This window comes from Heptranchias perlo, chromosome 28, assembly GCF_035084215.1.
Source record: "Heptranchias perlo isolate sHepPer1 chromosome 28, sHepPer1.hap1, whole genome shotgun sequence".
Lineage (NCBI taxonomy): Eukaryota > Metazoa > Chordata > Chondrichthyes > Hexanchiformes > Hexanchidae > Heptranchias > Heptranchias perlo.
In genome coordinates this window covers 35,525,049-35,540,811 of record NC_090352.1, presented here as the reverse complement: position 1 = coordinate 35,540,811, position 15,763 = coordinate 35,525,049, and the positions used below count along the sequence as shown (strand labels likewise).

The window sequence follows — 15,763 nt, the reverse complement described above, 5'->3', positions numbered from 1 at the left end:
GGGCCGGGGCGTGCACCAAAAACTGAGAGGAGCGTAATTCCAAGGTTAAGCAGAAACTGGGACTGTGGGATCGACGATCCCTCTCGATCGTGGGCAAAAACCTGGTCATCAGGTGCGAGGTGCTCTCGGTGTTGCTGTACTTGGCACAGGTCTGGCCCATACCTCGCTCCTGCGCTGTGACAGTCACCCGAGCTATCTTCCGCTTTATCTGGAGATCAAAAATGGACCGTGTCCGGAGGGACACGATGTACAAATCTCTGGAGAAAGGGGGGAAAGGCGTGGCCAACGTGGCCCTCATCCTGATGGCCACTTTTGTGTGCGGCTGCATCAAGCTTTGCGTGAACCCTTGGTACGAAAACACAAAATGTCACTATGTGCTGATGCTCTACCTATCCCTGGTGTTGCAAAGGATGGGCTTGGCCACGCTGCCACGGAACACTCCGTCCAGTTGGACCGTTCCGCCCCACCTGTCCCTTGTCGAAAAGTTTATGCAAAAAAACACTTTCGACCACAAGGCGATCAGTAAGTGGTCCGCACGTAATGTCCTCGAGACCCTGCGGGAAAAGGAGACGATGGATCCTATCAGTTGGTTCCCCGAGCAGACTGTCGATGTCATTTGGCAGAATGCCTCATCGCCAGAACTTTCAAACAAGCACCAAGACATAGCTTGGCTGGTGGTGAGAAGGGCCCGTCCTGTCACATGCTTCATGCACTCCCGGACTCTCAGCGCCACCGCACACTGTCCCCGAGGAGGCTGCGGTGCAGACGAAACCGTCACCCATCTCCTTCTGGAATGCGCCTTTGCAAGGAAGGTCTGGAGAGAGATGCAGTGGTATCTGTCCAGGCTCGTCCTGAACAGTTCCGTAACACAGGACTCTGTTTTTTTTTCAAAAAATATACTTTATTCATAAAATTTGCAGCAGTACATACAATACAGTTGTCATATCACTTTCCAAACGTACACAATACAGATTATACAATTTGCAGGTTACGTCAAGTGCAGTACAATGAACACATTGGACATAATTACAGTTCATGACACTCTAGGGTGTCTCATTGCATCATACTCAACACAGATAACACAGGACTCTGTGCTCTACGGGCTGTTCCCGGGGACGCACACCGAGACAGACATCAACTGCTGCTGGAAGACCATTAACTCGGTGAAAGACGCCCTTTGGTCTGCCCGAAACCTGCTGGTCTTCCAGTGCATGGAGCTGTCCTCGACCGAGTGTTGCAGACTGGCACATTCCAAGGTCCAGGACTACGTGCTCAGGGACGCACTGAAGCTAGGTGCAGCCGCCGCAAAGGCTCTGTGGGGAAAGGCAACCGTTTAGAGCCTTCCCGCCATTGTATACCGAGGGGCTGCAATCAGGGAAAACCCCCCCGGGCAGAATGTAAAATTCAAATTGATGTAATGTACCTGTAATGAATCTGTAATCAATAATCTGTATTGAGTATAATGCAATGAGACACCCCAGAGTGTCATGAACTGTAATTATGTCCAATGTGTTCATTGAACTGTACTTGATTTAACCTGCAAATTGTATAATCTGTATTGTGTACATTTGGAATGTGATATGACAACTGTATTGTATGTTTTGCTACAAATTTTATGAATAAAGTATATTTTTTGAAAAAAAAAGTCTGAGAATCAGGACAAGTATTTTTTTCAAAAAATATACTTTATTCATAAAATTTGCAGCAGTACATACCATACAGTTGTCATATCACATTCCAAACGTACACAATATAGATTATGCAATTTGCAGGTTACATCAAGTACAGTTCAATGAAACACATTGGACATAATTGCAGTTCATGACACTCTAGGGTGCCTCATTGCATCACAATCAATACAGGTGATTCATTTCAGATACATTACAGATTTATTACGGGTACATCACATCAATTTGAGTTTTACATTCTGCCCGAGGGGGTTTTTCCCTGATTGCAGCCACTCGGTATACAATGACGGGAAGGCTCTAAACGGTTGCCTTTCCCCACAGAGCCTTTGCAGCGGCTGCACCCATCCTCAGTGCGTCCCTAAGCACGTAGTCCTGGACCTTGGAATGTGCCAGTCTGCAACACTCGGTCGAGGACAGCTCCTTGTACTGAAAGACCAGCAAGTTTCGGGCAGACCAAAGTGTGTCTTTCACCGAGTTGATGGTCTTCCAGCAGCAGTTGATGTCCGTCTCAGTGTGCGTCCCCGGGAACAGCCCATAGGGCACAGAATCCTGTGTTACGGAACTGCTCGGGACGAACCTGGACAGATACCACTGCATCTCTCTCCAGACCTTCTTTGCAAAGGCACATTCCAGAAGGAGATAGGTGACGGTCTCGTCTCCACCGCAGCCTCCTCGGGGACAGCCCGCGGTGGCGCTGAGAGTCCGGGAGTGCATGAAAGATCTGACGGGAAGGGCCCTTCTCACCACCAGCCAAGCTAGGTCTTGGTGCTTCTTTGAAAGCTCTGGCGATGAGGCGTTCTGCAAAATGACATTGACAGTCTGCTCGGGGAACCAACCGACAGGATCCACCATCTCCTTTTCCCGCAGGGTCTCGAGGACGTTACGTGCGGACCACTTGCTGATCGCCTTGTGGTCAAAGGTGTTTTTCTGCACAAACTTTTCCACGAAGGACAGGTGAGGCAGAACTGTCCAACTGGACGGAGCGTTCCGTGTCAGCGTGGCCAGGCCCATCCTTCTCAACACCGGGGACAGGTAGAACCTCAGCACGTAGTGACACTTTGTGTTTGCGTACCGAGGTTCTATGCACAGCTTGATGCAGCCGCACACAAAGGTGGCCATCAGGATGAGGGCCACATTGGGCACGCCTTTCCCCCCTTTCTCTGGAGATTTGTACATCGTGACCCTGCGGACACGGTCCATTTTTGATCTCCAGACAAAGCGGAAGATGGCTCGGGTGACTGTCGCGGCGCGCGAGCGAGGTATGGGCCAGACCTGCGCCACGTACAGCAACACCGAGAGCACCTCGCACCTGATGACCTGGTTCTTGCCCACGATCGAGAGGGATCGTCGATCCCACAGTCCCAGTTTCTGCTTAACCTTGGAAATACGCTCCTTCCAGTTCTTGGTGCACGCCCCGGCCCCCCCGAACCAGATCCCCAGCACCTTCAGGTAGTCCGACCTGACGGTGAAGGGGACAAAGGATCGGTCGGTCCAGTTCCCAAAGAACATGGCCTCACTCTTGCTACGATTTACCCTGGCCCCCGAGGCCAATTCGAACTGGTCGCAGATGCTCATCAATCTGCGGACTGACAGGTGATCCAAGCAAAAGACAAGTGAAACACCAGCAGCTTCTCACTATCATATACACAAACACTTCAAAATATATAAGTCTGTTTTTGTAAAGTTCAAGACTAACCACTCAGACTGTGTCCTCTTCCTCCAGCTCTCTATGAGAGAGAAGGAACACTCATCAATGGTAGAGTGCAGCTGCCAAAAGCAGCACTCACTACCTGCTTCCTGCTCAGAAGAGAACACTGTAAATCCTCCTCGTGGTTAGTGAGACCAAACACTCTAGAAACACATTTCTCCAGAAAAAAACTATAGAAATGATCCCTAAAAGTATAGTCTTAAAAAAATATGAGCACAAGCTCAGGTGGCAATACCAGGGATACACATCACAGTCATAGGCATGATCTCTAAATTATAGTTTTCTTTACTTATGTATTTGCCTATTATTCAATCAACGACTGTATTCCAAAATAAATATACCAAAAAAGGATTCTTTTTTTCACATGTAACATTGGAACCATCAGATCAGTGAGCTCTAATTTTCATAACACAGTCAATTCACCAATCAAAAGCTACGAAATGTGTCACTGACAACCCAGCAGGCAGTGTCACGTGACATATGCTTTTCATATTCACCACTCAGTGTGACACTGTACGTCATCTAAATAAGTCAGTCAAATATTAACCAGGAAGTGTTACTGCATAGACCCCAAGGGTTAGGTTGGTAAAAATAAACTGAAGTCCACATTTTGGGAATTATTTTTAGCTCAAAATAAACTTTTTTCATAAAATTTAAAGATACACACAGTTCAATGTAAAAAGACACAATTTCAAGCAACGTAGTTGAAACCAATACAATACAGATCGTACACAGTACATATCTTCTAATACATTCTGTACAATGCAAAATGGAGTGGCCTTACACAGTGACCTTTCCCCATAGAGCCTTTGCGTAGGCCACGCTTCGCTTCAGTGCGTCCCACAGCACGTACTCACGGACCTTGGCGTGTGCCAGTCGGCAACACTCGGTCATGGACAACTCCTTCAGCTGGAAGGCCAACAGGTTTCGGGTGGACCAAAGGGCCTCCTTCACCGAGTTGATGGTCTTCCAGCAGCAGTTGATATCTGTCTCGGTGTCCCCCCCGGGATTACGCTGAGAGACTCTGCCGCCGTACCTCTCGCACACTCCGCAACCATCTCATACACCAACTCTACAGCAGACGCCACAACCTCGAAACCAAGATAGAGTCCATACTCTCAACCTGTACTCAGGACACAGCAGACCAGCTACGTTATACCGCCAAACAGACGAGGCAACGGAACTACGCTGCCTACATGAAAACCAAGAGCAGGAAGCTTGAGAAACTCGGCATCACCACCAGCATCGACCAAGCTTCCCCTGGTACCACGGTTCCAACCACAGGGAAGTCTATCGTCAATTTGTCCGACCACACCCTTCAACCAGACGAAATCGAAGTTCTCAGCCGAGGGCTCAATTTCTGCCCCACTACCAAAATGGACCCCACGAGTCTCGCGGCGGACACAGAGGAATTCATCAGGAGAATGAGGCTCCGGGAATTCTACCACAAACCCCAAGATTTCAACAGCGAACCCAATGAGACAATCGACGATCCGGAACAGCAGACAGAGGGATCCGCGGTACAGCAACCGAAGAGGAAAGAGTCAAACTGGACTCCTCCGGAGGGTCGCTGCCCTCAGCTGGACATGTATGCTCAAGCTGTCAGGAAATGCGTCAATGTCAGATTCATCAGCCGCACTCAGAAGACAGTCCAGAATGTCACCCGAGCACAACGCAACGCCATCAACGCTCTCAAGACCAACCGCAACATCGTCATCAAACCAGCGGACAAAGGAGGAGCCATAGTCATACAGAACAGAACGGACTATTGCAAAGAAGCATATCGACAACTGGACAACCAGGAACACTACAGACGGTTACCCGCAGATCCGACCAAAGAACACACCCACCAGCTCAACATACTGATCAAGACCTTCGATCCAGACCTTCAAAGCATCCTACGCACTCTCATCCCACGTACTCCCCGCGTGGGAGACTTCGACTGCCTCCCAAAGATACACAAAGCCAACACACCCGGACGTCCTATCGTATCAGGCAACGGAACCCTGTGTGAGAACCTCTCTGGATACATCGAGGGCATCCTGAAACCCATCGTACAGGGAACCCCCAGCTTCTGTCGCGACACTACAGACTTCCTACAAAAACTCAGTACCCCGGACCAGTTGAACCAGGAACACTTCTCACCACGATGGACGTCTCGGCACCAGTATCCCCCACGATGACGGCATCGCTGCGACAGCATCAATACTCAACACCAACAACAGCCAATCTCCGGATGCCATCCTACAACTCATCCGCTTCATCCTGGATCACAATGTCTTCACCTTCGATAACCAGTTCTTTACCCAAACACACGGAACAGCCATGGGGACCAAATTCGCACCCCAATACGCCAACATTTTCATGCACAACTTCGAGCGGGACTTCTTCACTGCACAAGACCTCCAACCAACACTATACACCAGATACATCGACGACATTTTCTTTCTATGGACCCATGGCAAGGAATCACTGAAGAGACTACACGATAACATCAACAAGTTCCATCCCACCATCAAGCTCACCATGGACTACTCCTCAGAATCAGTTTCTTTCTTGGACACACGAATCTCCATCAAAGACGGGCACCTCAGCACCTCACTCTACCGCAAGCCCACGGACAACCTCACGATGCTCCACTTTTCCAGCTTCCACCCTAACTACGTCAAAGAGGCCATCCCCTATGGACAGGCCCTGCGAATACACAGGGTCTGCTCAGACGAGGAGGAACGCGATGGACACCTATAGACGCTGAAAGACGCCCTAGTAAGAACGGGATATGACGCTCGACTCATCGATCGACAGTTCCGACGGGCCACAGCAAAAAATCGCATAGACCTCCTCAGGAGACTAACACGGGACACAACCAACAGAGTACCCTTTGTCGTCCAGTATTTCCCCGGAGCGGAGAAACTACGCCATGTTCTCCGCAGCCTTCAACATGTCATCAATGAGGACAAACACCTCGCTATGGCCATCCCCACACCTCCACTACTCGCCTTTAAACAGCCACCCAACCTCAAACAGACCATCATTCGCAGCAAATTACCTAGCTTTCAAGAGAACAGCGTCCACGACACCACACAACCCTGCCACGGTAACCTCTGCAAGACATGCCAGATCATCGACACAGATACCACCATCACACGAGAGGACACCACCCACCAGGTGCATGGTTCATACTCCTGTGACTCGGCCAACGTTGTCTACCTCATACGTTGCAGGAAAGGATGCCCCAGAGCATGGTACATTGGTGAGACCATGCAGACGCTGCGACAACGGATGAACGGACAGCGCGCAACAATCGCCAAACAGGAGGGTTCCCTCCCAGTCGGGGAACACTTCAGCAGTCCTGGACATTCATGCACCGACCTTCGGGTAAGCGTACTCCAAGGCGGCCTTCGAGACACACGACAACGCAAAATCGTCGAGCAGAAATTGATAGCCAAGTTCCGCACCCATGAGGACGGCCTCAACCGGGATCTTGGGTTCATGTCACGCTACACGTTACCCCACCAGCGAATAAATGTTATATGTTTTTAATATAACGGGTCAGTTGCTGTCTTTTCTATGTTTCTACCTCTCTATCTCTGTTTTTTTTGTTTGTTGTTTTTTTTTGGTGATTTGTATATTCTGAGACCTGGCAGGTAACACCTGTCTGTCTGCACAATGATTGCCTTGGCAACGGGCAGTTGAAAAAACTGTCTGTAATCACCAAGCATTGTTCTGTGAATTATAAATGCGATTTCATTTCGAGGATTTCATTTTCACATCGTTCACCTGACGAAGGAGGAAGCCTCCGAAAGCTTGTGAATTTAAAATAAAATTGCTGGACTATAACTTGGTGTTGTAAAATTGTTTACAATTGTCCCCCCCGGGGAACAGCCTGTAGAGCACGGTGTCCTGTGTTACCGAACTGGGACAGATACCAACGCATCTCTTTCCACAACTTCTGTGCGAAGGGGCAGTCCATCAGGAGGTGGACGACAGTCTCGTCTCGTCCCCGCCCGCAGCCTCAAGGGCAGCTCGCGATGGCACTGAGATTCCGTACGTGTTGGAAAGACCACATTGGGAGGGCCCTTCTCATCACCATCCAGGCTACATCCTGGTGTCTGTTGGTCAGTTCTGGTGACGAGACGTTCTGCCAAATGGCATTGACCGTCTGGTCGGGGAACAAACTGATCAAGTCAACCCTCTCAGTTCTTTGAAGGACTCTGAGAATGTTTCGTGTCAACCACTATCTGATGGTCTTGTGATTGTAGGGGTCCCTCCTCAGGAACTTCTCCACCTGGGTCAGGTGGGGGTGGACGGTCCAGCTGGGCGGGATGTCCTGCGCCTGCTCAGCCAGCGTGGCCAGACCTAGCCTTCTCAGTGTGTTGGACAGGTAGAAACTCAGCATGTAGTGACATTTGGTGTTTGAGTACTTTGGCTCTACACATATCCTGAGGCACCACACACAAAGGTGGCCATCAAGATCAGAGCGACGTTGGGGACGCTCTTCCCCCCTTTGTCTGGGGTCTTGTACATGGTGGTCTTGCGGATACGTTTTACCTTGGACCTCCGCACAAAGTGGAAGATAGCTCGGGTGACTGCGACGGCGGGGAATGGGCCGGACCTTGGCCACTTAGAGCAACACCACGATTACCTCACACTTTATCACCAGGTTCCTGCTGGTTACGGAGAGGGATCGCCCCAACCTCATACCAAGCTTCTGTTTGGCCTTGGCAATCTGCTCCTCCCAGTTCTTTGTGCAGGCCGGGGGCCCCCTGAATCAGATCCCCAGCACCTTCAGGTAGTCGGACCTGAAGGTAAAGGGGACAAAGGATCAGGTCTCCCAAAGAACATGGACTCACTTTTATTTCGGTTCACTCTGGCCCCCGAGGCCAGCTTGAAACGGTCGCAGATGTCCATCAGTGTGTGGACTGACTGCTGGTCGGAGCAGAAAACGGTGACGTCGTCCACGTACAGGGAGGCCTTAACCTGAGAGCCTCCGCTGCCTGGGATCGTCAACCCCCGATATCTGCGACCTTCCTGATGGACACGGCAAACGGCTCGATACAACATACAAACAAGACGGCGGAGAGAGGACAGCCCTGCCTGACTCCAGATCTGATCGGATCCGGAGCTCTCTAACTCCCACCTGTTGATTAGGACTGCGTTACGGATGTCCGTGTAGAGCAGTCGGATCCAATTGCTGATTCCATCCCCAAAAACCATTTTGGAGAGCACGTGTGTGATATTCTGTCAAAGGCCTTCTGCTGGTCCAGGCTGATGAGGCGGGCGTTTACCCCCCTGTCCTGCATGTAGACAATTGTATCCCTGTGCAGCACAAGGCTATCGGAGATCTTCCTGCCGGGTACAGTGCAGGTCTGATCCAGGTGGATCACCCACTCCAGAACAGACTTGACAATGGCCTTGGACAGAATCTTGTAGGTGACATTTAGCAAGGAAATGGGTCGCCAATTTCTGATTTCTTCCCTCTCCCCCTTTCGTTTGTAGATGACAGTGATAATGCCTATCCTCATGGACTCTCACATGCTGCCTGCCAGAAGCATACTCCCGTACACTTTCAGTAGGTCTGGGCCTATCCAGTCCCACAGAGCCAAGTACAACTCAACTGGTAAGCCGTCGCTTCGGGGAGTTCTACTCTTCTCGAAAGCCTTTGTCAGCTCGTCCAAGGTGCAAGGCTCTCCCCCTCGCTGTCCTCTAAAACATCTGTCATAGAGGACAGGAAGGACTGGGAGTCTGTGCTGTCTGTGGGCTTCGCGTCATACAGCCCGGCATATAAGGATTTGTTGATCCTCAGTATGTTGGCCTGTGAAGACGTCAGCGAGACATCTTCCTCTTTCAGACTACTACTGATCACAGATGTTTCTCTGCGTAGCTTCTGGAAGAAGAAGCGCAAGCACTTCTCGTCCTGCTCCACGGTGCGGACCCTGGACCGGAAGTTGATCTTTGAGACCTCGGAGGTGAAGAGCGAGGCTTGCTTGCCCTTCACCTCTCGGAGTTCCTCCCTGACATCGACCCCCATCAGCTGCAGCTGGAGAAAATCCTGCATGCTTTTTTGGAGTTGTGACACTTCCCTCTCTCTCTCTCTCGCCTTCTGAACATCTTTGAGGATAAAGAACCTCTTGATGTTGGCCTTGATCGCTTCCCACCCATGCACCGTGGAGTCAATGAGGGGTTTCACGGTCCTTCAACCTGTGTAACCACTCCTTAGTTCCTCGATGTTCTCCAGGGTGAACAGTCTCATATTCAGCTTCCATATGCTCCTGCTCAACTTCTGGTCCGCCTGTGGTTAATAGTCGGCCAGTAGGGGGCAGTGGTCAGAGAAGAACACCAGCTGGACGTCCGTGGATCTGACCTCAAGTAAGACTATCCTGGAACAGTCAGACCCCTGGCCTGGACCAGGTGTATCTCCGCGGCATTCTGTCTGCAGGGTTGCTGAAAACGTCGCAAAGCTTTGCGTCTTTCACCACTTCCATCAGGAGTTTGGACGTATTGTCCAGTATTCCGTCGGCCCTGCTGGAGTGTCCAGCCGCATCGATGATGCAGTTGAAGTGTCCGGCAAGAACAACCAGTCTGGAGGTCAGCAGTAGCATCAGGAGATGCATGAAGACCTCCAGCCGCTCGGTCTTGAATGTCAGCGGGTACACAATGATCAGTCGGAGTGGAGCATTCTTCTACAGAATGTCGACTACGAGTAGGCGGCCCCCAATTACTATTGATGAACGGTAATGTAACAGCCTGACAATTTTTTTTCAAAAAAATATACTTTATTCATAAAATTTGCAACAATACATACAATACAGTTGTCATATCACATTTCAAATGTACACAGTACAGATTATACAATTTGCAGGTTACATCAAGTACAGTTCGAATATGATTCCAACAATACAGTTACACATCGTACATAATTGAAGTTCATGACACTCTAGGGTGCCTCATTGCATTACAATCAATACAGATTATTGATTACAGGTACATTACATTTCATGACATCAATTTGAATTTTACATTCTGCCCGAGGGGGTTTTTCCCTGTTTGCAGCCACTCGGTATACAATGGCGGGAAGGCTCTAAACGGTAGCCTTTCCCTACAGAGCCCTTCAGTGCGTTCCTGAGCATGTAGTCCTGGACCTTGGAATGTGCCAGTCTGCAACATTCGGTCGAGGATGGCTCCTTGCACTAGAAGACCAGCAAGTTTCGGGCAGACCAAAGGGCGTCTTTTACTGAGTTGTAGGTCTTCCAACAGCAATTGATGTCAGCTTCTTTTTTCAAACCAGCCTGCCAATTACTATTGATGAATGCTATCATAAGCAGAGGAGAGACCTTGATCACGAAGGAGGACAGACAAGACCTAGCTTGGCTGGTGGTGAGAAGGGCCCTTCCCGTCAGATCCTTCATGTACTCCGGGACTCTCAGCGCCACCGTGCGCTGTCCCAGAGGAGGCTGCGGTGGAGACGAGACTGCCACCTATCTCCTTCTGGAATGTGCCTTTGCAAAGAAGGTCTGGAGATGCAGTAGTATCTGACCAGGTTCGTCCCGAGCAGTTCCGTAACACAGGATTCTGTGCTCTATGGGCTGTTTCCGGGGACGCACACTGAGACGGACATCAGCTGCTGCTGGAAGACCATAAACTCGGTGAAAGACGCCCTTTGGTCTGCCCGAAACTTGCTGGTCTTCCAGTACAAGGAGCTGTCCTCGACCGAGTGTTGCAGACTGGCACATTCCAAGGTCCAGGACTACGTGCTCAGGGACGCACTGAGGATGGGTGCAGCCGCCGCAAAGGCTCTGTGGGGAAAGGCAACCGTTTAGAGCCTTCCCGCCATTGTATACCGAGGGTCTGCAATCAGGGAAAAACCCCCTCGGGCGGAATGTAAAATTCAAAATTGATGTAATGTACCCGCAATAAATCTGCAATGAATCTGTAATCAATCACCTGTATTGATTGTGATGCAATGAGGCACCCTAGAGTGTCATGAACTGTAATTATGTCCAATGTGTTTCATTGAACTGTACTTGATGTAACCTGCAAATTGCATAATCGAAATTGTGTACGTTTGGAATGTAATATGACAACTGTATTGTATGAACTGTTGCAAATTTTATGAATAAAGTATATTTTTTGAAAAAAAAATTGATGTCAGATTTTTTTTTCAAAACAGCCTGCCAATTACTATTGATGAAAGCTATCATAAGCAGTCTGAGAATCAGGACAAGTGAAACACCAGCAGCTTCTCACTACCATATACACAAACACTTCAAAATATATAAGAAAACTGTTCTTGTGAAGTTAAAGACTAACCACTCAGACTGTGTCCTCTTCCTCCAGCTCTCCATGAGAGAGAAAGAACACTCATCAATGGTAGAGTGCAGCTGCCAAGAGCAGCACTCACTACCTGCTTCCTGCTCAGAAGAGAACACCGTAAATCCTCCTCGTGGTTAATGAGTCCAAACACTGTAGAAACACATTTGTCTCGAAAAAAAAAATTTTCAAAAAATTTACTTTATTCATAAAATTTGTAGCAAAAGATACAATACAGTTGTCATATCACATTCCAAACGTACACAATACAGATTATACAATTTGCAGGTTAAATCAAGTACAGTTCAATGAACACATTGGACATAATTACAGTTCATGACACTCTGGGATGTCTCATTGCATTATACTCAATACAGATTATTGATTACAGATTCATTACAGGTACATTACAGCAATTTGAATTTTACATTCTGCCCGGGGGAGGGGGGGGTTTCCCTGATTGCAGCCCCTCGGTATACAATGGCGGAAAGGCTCTAAATGGTTGCCTTTCCCCACAGAGCCTTTATGACGGCCGCACCTAGCTTCAGTGCGTCCCTGAGAACGTAGTCCTGCACCTTGGAATGTGCCAGTCTGCAACACTCGGTCGAGGACAGCTCCGTGCACTGGAAGACCAGCAGGTTTCGGGCAGACCAAAGGGCGTCTTTCACCGAGTTAATGGTCTTCCAGCAGCAGTTGATGTCTGTCTCGATGTGTGTCCCCGGGAACAGCCTGTAGAGCACAGAGTCCTGTGTTACGGAACTGCTCGGGATGAACTGGGACAGATACCACTGTATCTCTCTCCACACCTTCCTTGCAAAGGCGCATTCCAGAAGGAGATGGGTGACGGTTTCGTCTGCACCGCAGCCTCCTCGGGGACAGTGTGCGGTGGCGCTGAGAGTCCGGGAGTGCATGAAGCATCTGACAGGAAGGGCCCTTCTCACCACCAGCCAAGCTATGTCTTGGTGCTTGTTTGAAAGTTCTGGCGATGAGGCGTTCTGCCAAATGACATTGACAGTCTGCTCGGGGAACCAACTGACAGGATCCATCGTCTCCTTTTCCCACAGGGTCTCGAGGACATTACGTACGGACCACTTACTGATCGCCTTGTGGTCGAAAGTGTTTTTTTGCATAAACTTTTCGACGAGGGACAGGTGGGGCGGAACGGTCCAACTGGACAGAGTGTTCCGTGGCAGCGTGGCCAGGCCCGTCCTTCGCAACACCGGGGATAGGTAGAACATCAGCACATAGTGACATTTTGTGTTTTCGTACCAAGGGTTCACGCAAAGCTTGATGCAGCCGCACACGAAAGTGGCCATCAGGATGAGGGCCACGTTGGCCACGCCTTTCCCCCCTTTCTCCAGAGATTTGTACATCGTGTCCCTCCGGACACGGGCCTTTTTTGATCTCCAGATAAAGCGGAAGATGGCTCGGGTGACTGTCACGGCGCAGGAGCGAGGTATGGGCCAGATCTGTGCCAAGTACAGCAACACCGAGAGCACCTCGCACCTGATGACCAGGTTTTTGCCCACGATCTAGAGGGATCGTCGATCCTACAGTCCCAGTTTCTGCTTCACCTTGGAAAAACGCTCCTTCCAGTTCTTGGTGCACGCCCCAGCCCCCCCGAACCAGATCCCCAACACCTTCAGGTAATCCGACCTGACGGTGAAGGGGACAAAGGATCGGTCGGTTCAGTTCCCAAAGAACATGGCCTCGCTCTTGGTGCGATTTACCCTGGCCCCTGAGGCCAGTTCGCAGATGCTCATCAATCTGCGGACCGACAGCTGATCCGAGCAAAAGACGGCGACGTCGTCCATGTACAGGGAGGCCTTGACCTGAGTGCCTCCGCTGCCTGCGATCGTCACCCCTCTTATGCCCGCATCCCTCCTGATGGACTCGGCAAAGGGTTCGATGCAGCACACGAACAAAACGTAGGAGAGAGGACAGCCCTGCATGACTCCAGATTTGATCGGGAAGCTTCTATATGTGTCACTGACAACCCAGCACGCAGTGTCACGTGACATATGCTTTTCATATTCACCACTCAGTGTGACATTATACGTCATCTATATAAGTCAGTCAAATATTAACCAAGAAGTGTTACTGTATAGACCCCAAGAGTTAGGTTGGTAAAAAATAAACTGAAGTCCACATTTTGGGAATTTTTTTTAGCTCAAAATAAACTTTTTTTCATAAAATTTAAAGATACACACAGTTCAATGTAAAAAGACACAATTTCAAGCAACGTAGTTCAAAGCAATACAATACAGATCGTACACAGTACAAATCTCCTAATACATTCTGTACAATACAAAATGGAGTGGCCTTACACAGTGGCCTTTCCCCATAGAGCCTTTGCTTGGGCCACACTTCGCTTCAGTGTGTCCCGCAGCATGTACTCCCAGACCTTGGCGTGTGGCAGTCGGCGGCAGTCGGCAACACTCGGTTGTGGACACCTCCTTCAGCTGGAAGACCAACAGGTTTCAGGCAGACCAAAGGGCCTCCTTCACCGAGGTGATGATCTGCCAGCAGCAGTTGATATCTATCTCGGGGTCCCCCCCGGGGAACAGCCCTCAGAGCACGGTGTCCTGTGTTACCGAACTGGGACAGATACCAACGCATCTCTTTCCACAACTTTTGTGCAAAGGGGCAGTCCATCAGGAGGTGGACGACAGTCTCGTCCTCGTCCGCAGCCTCAAGGGCAGCTCTCAGTGGCACTGAGATTCCGTACGTGTTGGAAGGACCACATTGGGAGGGCCCTTCTCATCACCATCCAGGTTACATTCTGGTGTCTGTTGGTCAGTTCCGGTGACGAGACGTTCTGCCAAATGGCATTGACCATCTGGTCGGGGAAGACTTTCACCACTTCCATCAGGAGTTTGGACGTATTGTCCAGTATTCCGTGGGCCCTGCTGGAATGTCCAGCCGCATCGACGATGCAGTTGAAGTGTCTGGCGAGAACGACCGGCCTGGAGGTCGTCAGCAGCATCGGGAGATGCTGGAAGACCTCCAGCCGCTCGGTCTTGAATGTCAGCGCGGACCCAATAATCAGTTGGAGTGGAGCATCTTATACAGAACGTATGCTACAAATAGGCGGCACCCAATTACTATTGACAAACACTAATGTGAAAGCGCCCTCGTAAGAACGGGATATGACGCTCGACTCGTCGATTGACAGTTCCGACGGGCCACAGTGAAAAATCGCATAGACCTCCTCAGAAGACTAACACGGAACGCAACCAACAGAGTACCCTTCGTAGTCCAGTACTTCCCCGGAGCGGAGAAACTACGCCATGTTCTCCGCAGCCTTCAACATGTCATCGATGACGACGAACACCTCGCTAAGGCCATCCCCACACCTCCACTACTCGCCTTCAAACAGCCACCCAACCTCAAACAGACCATCGTTCGCAGCAAATTACCCAGCTTTCAGGAGAACAGCGTCCACGACACCACACAACCCTGCCACGGCAACCTCTGCAAGACATGCCAGATCATCGACACAGACACCACCCACCAGGTACATGGTTCATACTCCTGTGACTCGGCCAACGTTGTCTACCTCATACGTTGCAGGAAAGGATGCCCTGGAGCATGGTACATTGGTGAGACCATGCAGACACTGCAACAACAGATGAACGGACACCGTGCAACAATCGCCAGACAGGAGGGTTCCCTCCCAGTCGGGGAACACTTCAGCAGTCAGGGACATTCAGCCACCGATCTTCGGGTAAGCGTTCTCCAAGGCGGCCTTCGAGACACACGACAACGCAAAATTGTCGAACAGAAATTGATAGCCAAGTTCCGCACCCATGAGGACGGCCTCAACCGGGATCTTGGGTTCATGTCACGCTACACGTAACCCCACCAGCGAAAAAAAGTTATCTGTTTTTAACACAACGGGTCATTCTCTGTCTTTCTCTTCCTTTCGGATGTTTCTCTCTCTCTCTCTGTCTGTCTTTTGTTCTGGCAGTCTGTATTCGGGGGTCCTGTAGGTAACATCACTCTGTCTGAACACTTTGATTGCCTTGACAACGGGCAGTTGGAAAGATTATCTGTA

General features: G+C 50.0%; 1 non-coding gene and 1 pseudogene across 1 annotated transcript; both read right to left on the bottom strand.

Moving 5' to 3' along the window:
* Positions 1–3,382: 3,382 nt before the first annotated feature.
* On the bottom strand, positions 3,383–3,597 carry LOC137299300 (small nucleolar RNA U3). The gene has a single exon (XR_010957872.1). It is a non-coding gene; the product is annotated as a small nucleolar RNA U3 (small nucleolar RNA).
* An 8,107-nt stretch (positions 3,598–11,704) lies between these two features.
* On the bottom strand, positions 11,705–11,898 carry LOC137299303 (small nucleolar RNA U3; annotated as a pseudogene).
* Positions 11,899–15,763: the final 3,865 nt, after the last annotated feature.